The 13,674-nt window shown below is 40.0% G+C and overlaps 1 long non-coding RNA gene across 1 annotated transcript; it reads left to right on the plus strand.

The window, feature by feature from the left end:
- The first annotated feature begins 1,547 nt into the window (after positions 1-1,547).
- LOC131481002 (uncharacterized) lies at positions 1,548-13,651 on the plus strand. The gene is made up of 2 exons (XR_009245975.1): positions 1,548-1,644; positions 13,432-13,651. It is a non-coding gene; the product is annotated as an uncharacterized LOC131481002 (long non-coding RNA).
- Positions 13,652-13,674: the final 23 nt, after the last annotated feature.

A 13,674-nucleotide genomic window follows, 5' to 3' on the forward strand; every position in this document is an offset into this window, starting at 1 on the left:
CTCCTAAAAGAAGGGTAAAATCAGGACAAAACTAAAACAAGCTAAATGATAAACAGGGAGAACAAATATAGAGAGGTGAAAAGAGACAAGAAGATGCATATAAAATTGAAATGTTACAACTTCGCTGAATTTTAACTCTAAAACCCGAATTATAGAATGAAGGTATGGAAAAATAAGGTTGCAGGCAAGGCTGACAAGCCACAGAACTACTAAGAGAGACCTCTGTGCTGACGTAACTCACAGGGCTAGGGTTTCCCCAAGGTAGAGGTGGCCTGAGCTGTGGGGAGCAGCCCTCTCTCAAGGGCAGTGCCTGCCTCTTCAACGTCAGTAGCAGGCCTGTGGGTCAACAGCAAGCAACAGCCTGCGGCTTCACTGCTAACTAGAGTCAGCAATGTCCCTGTGGCCCTATCTCCTTTCCTGCTGTTCCCTGCACAAAACTGCGTAATACAGAAAATGCACCATTTCTTGAGTGCAAATGTTTTGCCATGCCTTCTGAAAATCTGAGGCTAAGAAAGATATACTACTTGCCGAGACTGGCAGGGAAGAAAGCTCAGGCCCTCAGAAGCCAAGTCAAGGCAAAATAACAAAACTACCCTCCTGCCTGGAACTCTGAATAATCAAAACAATCAAAGAGAAAGGATGAAGACTCACATTTTCCTATTTTAGTCATCAATCAAGACGGTAGGGTACTGTGTTGACCAGTGACACATGGATGAGTGGAATAGAACTCAGGCCCCAGAAATGAACCCTATCTCTACTGGGTTGATTTTCTTGAAATAATGTTTTTGTTTATTTTCACTTTATCTGAAAGGCAAAAGTATGCACATGTGATTAGAGAGAGAAAAAAAGAGAAACAAATTAGAGACAGAGATCTTCCAAGCTTGCACCAGGCCAAAGTCAGGAGCCCAAATCTCAATCCAGGACTTCCTCATGGGTTATGAGCATCCAAGACTTCAGCCATCATCTGTTGCCTGCAAGGGTGTGTATTAGCAGAAAACGACTGAAATGGTGTAGCCTGGACTTGCACCCGATATTCCCTACAAAGGATACAGTGCCTTAACTGATGCACTAAATGCTGGCCTGAGGTCAATTAATTTTCACTAAGAGTACCAAAACCATTCAATGTGGGAAAAAATGGTTTTCTCATCAAGTGGTGCTAGAGAGTTACATGTGGAAAAAAAAATTCCTTAATACCATATTCAAAAATTAACTCAAATGTCCAGAGAAAGCAAATCAGGAGTAGTAGTAGTAGTTGACACAGCAGAAGAGTGGGGCATGTGGAGATGGGTGTGGCTACTGATTTCCTAACAGTTCTATGAGGTAGATACTTTCGTAACTTTCAAAATCCTGACATCTGAGAATTTCCAAAGAGCAGAAGTGTCTGGAACAAGAACTGCCATTCCAACTCTAGTGCTTTTTCTGGGTTCCAACAGAAATGTGGCTCCCTCTGCTGGCAGTCGATGGGCATTTAGTTCACCAGCCGAATGTGGCCAGAGACCTTTTAGAGCCAGCCGTGGACTGGGATCTGTCTTCCCGCCCCACACACACACAGGATGTTTGGCCTTGCTCAAGTCTCTTTATTTCCATCAGCCTCCATTTTGATATTTTTAAAATAATACTGCTAAAAATCACCCATCACGACTGGTGAGTAAATGGCTACATAAAATGTAGTTAATCAATGCAAGGAATTGTTGTCTTTGTTTTCAGGAAGGCAGTCAGCCAGTTTATCAAGTTTTTCCAGGTTGTAAAATACCATTTCAACACTGTTGGTTTTCTGGATCTAAGAAGACATATATGTACTTTAACAACCTAAAGAGCTGTTGTTATGGTGAGAGTAATAATGCAACATTTGTTGATAAAAATTCTCAAGTACCAATTGTGTAACTTAAATCACAGATTCCAAAAAGTCCCCTTATGAAATTCAGAACTCATCCCTAAAATTTATAAGGTATCAGATAAAACAGAAGCTAATGGACATTATCTTAACCTGACTTTACATTTCATATTAATATACATATATACATGTATTTGAAATGAATTACATAGAAAAAAGGGGGAGAGGGATCTATGTATATATCTGTTTATCTATAGATAGAAAGATAGAGACTAAAATAGAAAGATAGAACGAGACAATAGAGACTATATTACAATGGAGAAATACCAGAAGCATTCACATTAAGACAAGTAACAAGGCAAAAATGTTCACTAGCTGTATTACTATTTAATGTCATATTAGAAGTCTTGGTGTATATACTCATTCAAGGGAAAAAACAGAGGCATAAGAACTGGTAAACAAGTAAAACTCTATTTGCAATCGATAGGACAATATATCTGGATGATCCAACACAATCACTGGTGTCAGTAATATGTACAAAAGAATTCAGTATGTTAGTAGGCTACAAAATTATTATACAGAAATCGTGTGGGTGTGGTTATAATATGTATGTGTATAAATGATAGCTACTAGGAAAATAAAAGAACAAAAAATTTCTCTTGCAATAGCAACAAGAAAATATTACATACTTAAAAAACATTTAAGAACAAATGAGTGGGCTTGGCAGCGTGGCCTAGTGGCTAAGGTCCTTGCCTTGATCCCATATGGCTGCTGGTTCTAATCCCAGCAGCTCCACTTCCTCTCTATCTCTCCTCCTCTCAGTATATCTGACTTTGTAATAAAAATAAAATAAATCTTTAAAAAAAAAAAAAAAAAGAAGAAGAAATGAGTAACCCCCAGGGCTCAGGGCGGCCCTGGGTGAGCGGCCCAGCCAGGCCGGACCCGAGAACGAGGACACAGCATGCCAAGACCACCGCCGCAAGGCAGTGAGGGGGTCCCTGGCTATTTCCCAGGCCCAAGTGCTACCGCTTCCCCCCGGGTAAGCCCGCCATGAGGGAACCTCCGGATCCGGGCTAGAGGGCTAGCTCCACCCCTTGGCCATAAGCTAGAAGTGGGGTGAGTGGGGGAGGGACTGGAACCTTGGCTGGTCTAGAGGTGGCTGGCTGCCCCCCAGGGCTAGGGGCGGCCCTGGGGGAGCGGCCCAACCAGGCCAGACCCGAGAACAAGGACTCAGCATGTCAAGACCACCGCCGCAAGGCAGGGAGGGGGTCCGTGGCTTTGGGCGGCCAGTGCACCAAATGGTGCCAGGCTCTGCCTGCTGGCCACCCGGCAGCGAGCTACAGAATTTTTACGATCAGAAAAAGCTGCCCAGGGACACTCTTGAATAAAGCCAACCTTTGTGTAGGTCAGAGATGAATTTCCGGTGATTCCCAGCAATAGTAAACATAAACACTAGGGCAAGAGTGGGACTGAGACATGAAGGTTTGGATGAGAGTATCCATAAGAACTATTAGAACCAGACTGAGTTACCAACCAAATCAAGACCCAGAAGCTCGAGTGGCCTAGTAGGGAAATAGTGGGCATCTTCCTCCTAGGTAACTACCCCTCTGATGAACACGAAACCAAGATAGGGGTGGGATTGCTAAACAGAAACGCATATGCCAGTATTTATCTGGGCTGGGTAGAGGGCTGGTCGGGTCGAGTTGGGCTTCAAAATGCATCAGTAATTTCCAGAGTTTAATGAGAGGCAGGACAGACTGAACAAGACTGCGGTAATGTTTTTATGTCAGTCTGATTGCTCCCAAATAATCTCTTTCCACTAGTAGAATTCATCACATGCTCATGAAGCAGACAGTGGCATCATTTTTCCCAAAAGACTTCTGTGTTTCCTTTTAATTAAGCATGTGTTGGTTACTCAGAGGCGCATTATTTTATCAGGGTGCTATACTCTGTTGTTGATGTTGTTGTTGTTGTTGTGATTGATGTGGCTGTTATGAAATGATGTCAATCCAGAAAACAGTAATATTATTTCAACCCCAAACAGCCTGTATCTCTGTGAAGTAACCAATGAACCAACAATCCATATGAGTCAGACTGCTTATGATCTACATCAAGAATTGTAAAACCTAATAAACTTGTAAGTCCCTATGATACTTGGAAATGGGGAGGGAGAGCAGAGAAATCTTACATCACCCCAGTAGGTGTGAGGAAGACGAGGGAAGTATAACCCATCAGGATCATAACTGGTAACTCATAGACAGCAGACTCGAGTCAGCATTAGACAATAGCAAAACTACAAAGACATGTGGGGGGAATCAGGAGCAATCCTAACAACCTCTTAACAGGAGGTCATACGCATAGAGCAGGGGGGGACCCCAGAGTGGAGCAGGGGGACAGGAGGAGGCTTGTATCCCAACCCTGAAGACTCCTAGATCCTCACCAAGGACTATCAGTACGACCACCGAGGACTACATCCCTACTGCCAAGGAGACCACGGGGGAAAAGGAGTGCCTTCAGAGGCCAAGAACTCTGAGGTCACCCACACCCATTTGGGCCTACAGTGTGGGATGGAAGAAGCCCAATTCCTGCCTTGCAGGATCCAGGGTCATCGGAACGACAACCAGGATCCCTGAGCAGTCCGCAGAAACAGAAGAACAGTAAACTTCCTTCGGGACTAGGGAGAGGAGCTTTCTCTGGTCCTTGCCTGGTTCCAATTTTGGGTCCCCACCCCCTCTCGTAATAACCATCAGGAGCGCTCAAGAAACCCCTCATAACAAACAAACATATGAACAAACAAACTAGAATAGATAGACAGAGAACAACAAGGAAAGCTTAGAAACAGACAGGAAGCGGCCAGCCGGGATGCACTTATAACTCACTGGGTAGGACACAAAGATCAGTTACTCCTCACTGGGGTGTTGAAGATTTCTCTGCACACCCCTCCTAAACATGCTCACCTAAACTGTTGACATTTGTCCTGTTAAAGTTATAGAGTTAGACTACCCGAAAAACAACCAGGTTCAGCAAAATCATGCTTCAATGCTATAAAATGCTAAATACTAACATTGAAATAGACAAGAGACAGCTGAATAGCAATCTAAGCCATTTTAAGGTATATAGAACATGGTTGAATATAAACCAAAATTGAGATGTCTATGAGGAAGTCACAGGTTGTGGTCGAGAACATACATTTCCCTAGTAACATATTGGTTATTCAATACCATGTCAATTAATGCCACAATGTTGTAAATGGTTGGAAATATTATGTTGGGCTTTTAATTGATTGGGATGATACTCTGCTGGTTCTACCTTCAGACCAGAGATGGTCTCACCAAGAAACCATTGAACTTACCAGGACAATAAGATGTTGGACTTTATGATTGGTCAAAACCTCCAATGAAAGAATGTCAACTGAATTTGAACTATGGAAATGCAACAAGGTGGAGCAATCCGCTGTGGAGGGAGGGTTTGGGGAGGGGCGGGGGGAATTCCAGTGCATAAAAAAAATGTATCACATAATGCAATGAAATAAATAAATATTAAAAAAAGAAATGAGTAAAAATCTGATGAGAAAATTTTAAATATTCCTGAAAGGCAAATGAAAATATTTTTTGGTATTGGATAGGATAACTTGACATCATAATGATATGTTATATTTTCAAAGGTTTATTTATTTTTATTGGAAAGGCAGATTTGCAAAGAGAAAAGGAGAAACAGAGAGAGATCTCCCATCTGCTGGTTCATTTCCAAAATTGCCATAACAGCCAGAGCTGAGCTGATCAGAAGCTTAGAGTCAGGAGCTTCTTCCAGGTCTTCCAGGTAGTGCAGGATCCCAAGGCTTTGGACCTTCCTCCACTGCTTTCCCAGGCCATAAGCAAGGAGCTGGACACAAAGCGGAGCAGCTGGGACACAAGCCAGCACCCATATGGGATCATGGCACTTGCAGAGGGAGGATTAGCTAATTGAGCCATTGCACTGGGTCCTAAATTAGCTTTACTTTGCCATTATCCAAATAAAATTACAGGCATTTTTCCTGGGACTACACTGTGGTTCCAAAGTCCACCATGAAAACAAATACATATATATATATATATATATATATATATATACACACACACACACACACACACACACACACACAGGTGTAGGAATATTAAGGGGGAAAAGGGATCAAGGAAGAGAGATAATACGTACCATGCAAATAAGTCCTAAGTAGAACATTGTTTCATGAATAGATGGATAGAATGGATACACAATTCAAAGTTCAGGAAGAAAACCCAAGGGGATAGAATAGATCTTACAAATAGGGTGACACTGCAAATCACTGGGTAAAGACAGACTTACTAGCAAATGATCTCAAGATAACTAAAAAGCTATTGAAACAAGATAATTTTGCATCCTGGACACACATCACACTTTAGGAAAAGCTCCAGTGGAAAAAATGAGTCATTGCACATTCTAGAAGAAAACATACATGAATTTGCTGATAATCTTGCGTAAGGAATGTCTTTTAAACCATACTAATCAGCCAGATGGAGCAGCAGAGATCAATAATGTTGACATTAATAGAAACTCCAGAAAAAGTCACGACAAGCAGAATCCAAAGACAAACAACAAACTGAGAGATGTATAGTTACAATCTAGGTAACAGAGTTAGCTTTCCTAATTTATAAATAACTCAAAAATTGAAAAAATGAGGATTCATACATGCAGAAAAATACAAATGTCCATAATCATATACATTTTATGACAAGAGAAATGCAAATTCAATTTACAAAGAGGACGTTCTTTTGACTTTACTGGGTATTTGAAAAAGTTAATAATCATTAGAAAAACACACTTGATTGTTAAACTGGCACACATTCAGAAGCTTGAAAATATACTTTTCTGTGTTTGGCTCAGGGAAATGTGAATCTGAGTGTTAAATGACAATATGTTCAAAACTCTCCCATAATAAAATGTTTAAAAAGGGATTTAGAGAAGAGAAAAAGAGTTACATGAGGCATCTCTGCAGCTCCTGCCCTACCTCTCTCTAGTACTGAAAGCCCCGGATATGTTTGTGGATTTCAAGGCAAAACAGACTTCCATTCTACATTCTCCCTAGAACCTGGGTTCTAGAAGAAAGTCCCTGAACAGCCTGTGTCTGCCACAGTGGGGTGGAACTGAGACATGCTGAATGAAGTCTCAGTAAAGCAGGCCCCAGAAGAGTCTGTGTTTCCATACATGGTCACCTCTCATCAGTTTCCATTTTCTGTTCCTCGAGGAAAGTGGAGTTGGGACTGGGGTGAGACACACTGTATCAGTCTTGTCCACTGACAGTACCCACCGTATTCTTTCTTCGCTCAGGTTCAGTGCATGACTAGGTCTTTTGAGCTTAGGGTCACCAGGTAGGATATGAAACTGTTAAATTTGAATTTCAGATAAAAGGAGTAATTTTTTTTAGTATGTCTTATGCAAAAGTTGGAACCTGTTCATTACAAAGTAAAGTTCCTACGTGAAACCCTTGCATTTTACTTCTTATTCTGTCACCACTACGTGGAATTCCTCCTTCCTTTTCCCTTCTTCCCTCTTTTGCTGGCATCCAGGGGAAGCAATCACAGCTTGGCAGCAGATGTGAGCATGCCATCTTCTACTCCTGGTGTGTCTCTCCAGATAACTCTTTCCATTTGGGGGAGTGGCTTCTTCTCTTACTGCACCATTTGCCACTGTGATTTGCAGTCTGTTCTCAGCACAGTTGGGGCTGTCGCCTGCCTCGGTCAGATCCCACCAGCAGTGATGCTGCAGAAAGCCTTTGTGGCAATCTCTGGCTTCTGCCTTGGGATTCCCTGCCCTCCTTCTCTGCTGTTTCCATGGCCTTCCCAAAAGGCTTGAGAACTTTCCCAGATCTTTCAGTGTCCCAATAAACTTGAAGGCCATCTTTTCCTCTTTACCTCTTCTGGAAAGCTGATGTGGATATACCAGACATTAGCAGTCAGTCTCATAATCTCTAAATCCTCTTAAATTCATTTATTCTCCATGTGTTCCCCTAAGCATTTTTCAATTGCTCAATGTCTTAGTTTACATATGCTTTTTTTGAAGTGTTCTATTCTGCTATTAAATATACACACTGTTTTAAATTCTGTTACTATATTTTAATTCCTGGAATTTCCATTGAGTTCTTCATTCTCTAATTTTCTAGAAGTCCTTATTTTTATTTGCATTATTGCTCCTTTCATTTTCCTGAAAACATGAATCATAGCTATTTTAAAATCCCTATGATTCTGTTTCTATTATCTGTTCTTCTTCTCATGATTTCCAATTACTTAGTTCTATTTTTTAGCATGTCAAATAATCTTTCATTGAATGGAGACATTGGATATGAGAACCTGGGAGGAGTCACCCCGTTCTCAGCAAGCAGGAAGCTCTGCATGCCTACAGGAAAGCAGGGATTTGGCTGAACTGAGGCTGGAGCTCTTTACTTGGAACCTGTCAGGGATTCCAACTTGGGTTCATCAAGTTCTTTCTTTCTGCTGGGCCCTCAACGCCAATCGAAGAACAAGACTGCACAGAAATTTCTCTTCTTGTCTCTAACAGCTTCACACTCTCTAGTTCTGCAGTTTCAGTGTTTGGCAAACATGTGGAGAAAACCAGCCACGTGTTAGATGATCTCTATAAAGTACTTAACATAGAGTTGGCCAAAGAAATGGACTGCTGAAGAAAGGAACCTTGGATCTATGGAGAAATGTCCTAAAAGGGGAGAGATTTAGTGATTACCACTCCAATTAGTTATCCCATCTCCTACAGATCAGATATTACATGCCTTTATGTGATGCAATATTACTTCACATATGTAGCATAACTGCTAAATAGGTTGTAATTGAATCAAGTGATGAAAAGAAAATCAGGAATACCAATTACACAATATTCTGTCATATAAATTAGCTCCAATCCTTAAACACTTGCCAATATCTTGCAAAACAAAATGAAAGGCAGAATGTTTCTGGCTGAAAGACATTGGGGACATAAAAATCATATGCACATGTAAAGCTTGTTTGCAGCCTGAACTTTAAGCAAATCTGTAAGAGATACTTTGGGAGCCAAAGAATTACAGTATGATTGTAAATTAGATATTATTGAATTAATATAACAAGATTTAGATGTGATGACTTAGGTCTGATGTGTGCAGCAGGCTAGGCAACCATTGTTGATGCACTATTAGAGATGCAGGCATTACTAATGCATCATTAGAGATGCAGGCATTCCATACTCTAGTGCCAGCTGGGATCCTGGCTGTTCTGCTTCTGACCCGAATTCCTGCTAATGTGACTGGGAAGGCAGTGACCCATGTGTTTGGGACCCCACTGCCTATATGGGAGACACAGAGTTCCTGGCTCTTGGCTTAAGCCTGGCATAGACTTGGCTGTTGCAAGTTTTTGAGAAGTGAATTAAGGGGATGAAAAATCTGTTCCTGTCTTTTTGTTGCTCTTTCACACTGATAGATAAATCAATTTTAAACAAAAAGTTTTGGCAAATTTCACACAAGAATGTGCACCTACTGTCAAAAGATATACATGCTGAAGTATTTAGGTATAAAGTGTCATCATGTTTGCAACTTATTTCCAAATGAGTTTGAAGTTTTTCTTTCTTTTTTTTTTTTAAGATTTATTTAGTTTTATTGGAAAGGCAGATTTACAAAGAGAAGGAGAGACAGAGAAAGATCTTCCATCTGCTGGCTCACTCCCCAAGTGGCTGCAATGGCTGGAGCTGAGCTGATCCGAAGCCGATCTGAAGCTGATCTGAAGCCAGGAGTCAAGAGTTTCTTTGGGTCTCCGATGCCCCAAAGCTTTGGGCGGTTCTTCACTGCTTTCCCAGGCCACAAGCAGGGAGCTGAAAGAGAAGTGGAGCAGCCAGGACACGAACCAGTGCCCATAGGGGATCCCGGCGGATACAAGGCGAGGATTCAGCCACTAGGTTATCATGCCAAGCCCTGGTTTGAAGCTTTTTCAGAAAAAAAACCTTGGAGGAACATTCTTGGCTCTTCCTTATGAACAGTTTATAAATACATTCAGTAAACATATATTGAGTAACTACTATGTTTCACATAGTCTTACAGGTTTTGGAATGTGGTGGTAAACTTAACTGGTCAGCTCATTCTCTTTGTTTTCTGAATCATAAAGTGGAGGTACAGTGAGAACAAGATGCCTGGCACAGGACAGGCACTCAGTGAATGTTGGCTATTATAATTAATCTGTTATGTTCACTTCATCCATTTTTTATTTTCAACTCTAAATATAAACATGTGATCTTCCACCTTGTGTATTCTTCCCAATACCCTTATTAGGGTATTTCAAATACCTTCTTGGAGAGAAGACATGGTATAACATCAAAGCAAAGGTGAAATTCAAATAATTAGGAGTATATTTAACAAATTGGGCTCATACATATTCAAATATTCTGAGTTGCAAAGTTTATATTCCTACAGATTTTTACTGATGTTTATATCTTGGTCTAATGTTGGGTTACAAACTGGAGACAATAACAAAGTTTCTAAATTTACTTTTTAAAACAAATACTAGAGCTTAAACAGATTACAAATTTAAATACATTAGAAGTTCTAAAACTGTTTTGCCCCTCAATTGTTAACATATGCCTTGTTAGAGTTATAAGCCGGTTTGGACTATCCTAAAATTCACCAAGTTCAGTAAAAATTATGCTTCAATACTATAAACTGCTAAATATAAAAAATGAAAATAGACACGAGACAGCTGAATAGTACCCTATACCATTTTAAGGTGTATAGCAGCCGGTTGTACATAAGCTAAAATTGAAATGTCAATGAAGTAGTCACAGGATGTGGTTAAGAACTTGCATTTTCTAACATATTGGTCACTCAGTACCATGTTAGTTAACTCCATAATGTTGTAAACTGTTGTTGATGTTATGTTGTGGCATTTCACTGGAGGGGGATGATATTCTGCCAGCTCTACTTTCAGACCAGGGATGGTCTCCCAAGGAAATGGTTGAAATCATCTAGACAATGAGAAGCTGGACTCTATGCATGGTTCATGCTCGTAATGAAAGAACCATGACTGGACATGAACTGTACTACTGCAACAATGTGGAGGAATCCAGTATGGGGGAAGGGAATGGGGAGGGGTTGGGGGAATCCCAGAACCTATGAAACGTGTCATAAAATGAAAAAAAAAAGTTCTCTAGTATTTTTGCTTAGTAATATTTCTTATTTTACACAGTGGGTGTACTCAGCATGTTATTTTTATCTAAGAGTAAGTGTACTTCCTACATCTATTCTGCCCGCCCACTCATGTTCACACATGCTAATGGTCTGATAAACACATGGATCATTTGAAGTCCACATCATGCAATGCAACACTAAGTTCTGAAGTTATCCTTTCAGTGTAAGCTATAGTCATAGTTTATAACACATTGTAAAGTTATTTTAATGTTTTAGTACTAAAAATTCTAAAATTCATTCATATAACTTGCACAGGTAATGCTTAAAATTAACTAGGGTTAGCCAGTAAGTTAAAATAATCCGTGATATTTTGGGATTGTTTGTTTTGAAGAGTTTATTAAAAAGACATTATAATTCTAGTTTCCAATTTTCCTGTTACAGCTTTAGAGAAGAATAGAACTAAGATCAACACCACATATATTTTTAAGGACTGTACATTACATTTCAGTAAATTTTGTCCATAACAATACAGTAAATTATTTTTATTATACATTCATGGTAGGGTTAAAATAAATAATTACATAAATAATTTAACAGATGTTTATGAAATATCTACTATGTACTAAGTTTGGGGAACACAAAAATAAATAAAAAAACAGTCCCTGCATTAAGAAGTTCATGGCTTAAAGAGGTAGAGAAACAAATAAGATAGACAATTTCATACAGGATGAAGGCTTTGCCAGTGGAATGCTCAAAGTACTACAGGAACCTTACCAGGGTCACTTAATCCAGATTATTAGGGATGGTTGCCAGGCCAGAATGATGAACTTTTATAAAATATTTTGAAAGAAAGGAATTATTGGTGGAAAAGAACAGCATAGGGATATCAAACATGCTATGGAAAGGCAGGGAAGTGAGATAATTTTCATGTTCAGAGAACTACAAATAGTCTGGTGTGACACAGCTGAAAGTTTCAATAAGGAACAGCTATGAGAGGAAAGGCTAGACATACAGGACAGACTGCATCATTAAATGCCTCACAGGCTTTGCTAGGGATAAGCTTTCTAGCTAATTGCAATGAGTTTAGGTTAGGGGTTGATAGTTATTGTAAAAATCCAAACTTCAAATAAAAATCAGAATCATGTAATGAAGCAGAGAAAAAGAGAAGGGTCATACTACTTAGATATGTGAATGATAAAATCAGCAAGAATTGACTCTTGTTTGGCTCTAGAGAATGACAGGAAAAAGGAATAAACAGTGACTGTCTCAGGGTAGTGGCAAATCTAGCGTCTGTAGGAAGAACCAGCTTTGTGAGATGATGAGTCCTGATCCGAGAGTTCATGATTTAGCTAGACAGACTGGCATATGTGTTTAGCAAGATCTGATCTTGAGACACAGATGGGAAGTCATCAGTACCAGCAATGGTGACTGACATGGGAAGAGTAGCTGGGATCACCCAGGATGTCCAAAATATATAGAGGACCATGTCCTGAACCTTGAGGATCATCAACTTTAAAGACCAGATGAGGAAAAGTGAGAAGGAACTGAGAAGACTAGTTACACCAGGAAAGGAAAAATCCAAGAGATTATAATCCCAAACCTAAGAGGAAGGTTTCAAGAAATGAATGTTTATGTGAAATACATTAGCAACTAAAATATAGCCAATGAATCTAGTAATTAAGTCTCTTGTTACTTGGATAACAAGTTTAAATCACATGAGTGAGGCAGGATTACAGTGGCTCAAGAAGTGAATGAGTGATGAGGCAAGGAATCCTTTCTATGTGGACATATAATTATCAGCTGTAAGGATAAAAATTAAGATACTAATGTGAGTTATGGATAATAACACTTGGACTATAGGAAAAGGAAATCACAAAGGTGGGGCTTGTAATACAAATGCCAAAACTGAATTTTAATTTGGGTGAGCAGACCTGGAAACTCTGCAAGAAAGATCTTGACTACAAGTAGGCCTCTCCCTGCAACTGTTAATTTCTTCTGTTGGCTTCATATTCTCTTAATAGGTTCTGCTTTCTCTATGTGATGGAAAACAGTTTTATCACCAAAGAGCAGAAGGCTTCTCTCTTGCAGTTTATGGAGGAGGCTGGTTTGGGTCATGTTCTCAGCCCTGAACCAAATACAGAAGTTGGGGGAGGCGGGATACTGTAAATAACCAGCCTGAGGAAGACTGAGCAAGGTGGTTCCCCTGGATTAGGGTGATCTCCATTAATACAAGGGACTGCACAAAGATAAGCCACATCCACTACAAATAGCAGCTACGAACACCATAAGTACTTATACACTATTGTACAGATGCTATTCAGTAGAATGCTTTATAGCTTTAATGTTCTTTATACTTTGAAAATCTTTACAGTGCTTTCTTACCATCACTTATTTAAACAAATTATCAATATCCCTTCCTTTCCAGGTATACCTTGTCAACACGCACAGAAGGAAGAATGCTACTGGACCTAAAAATTACACTCTGGTTAGCAGAAGGAACTAAGAACATGACACAGAAAGAGATGGGCTAGACATCTTTAACACCTGAAAGGTAATCATAGAGAAGGCCAGGACAAGTCCAGTTGTAGAGGGCAGAACCAAGCAACTGTTACAGAAAGGTCATCTTCAGTTCAATGAGGAGGAATTTCTAAAGAGCACAGCAACCCTA

Source organism: Ochotona princeps, chromosome 8 (assembly GCF_030435755.1).
Source record: "Ochotona princeps isolate mOchPri1 chromosome 8, mOchPri1.hap1, whole genome shotgun sequence".
Lineage (NCBI taxonomy): Eukaryota > Metazoa > Chordata > Mammalia > Lagomorpha > Ochotonidae > Ochotona > Ochotona princeps.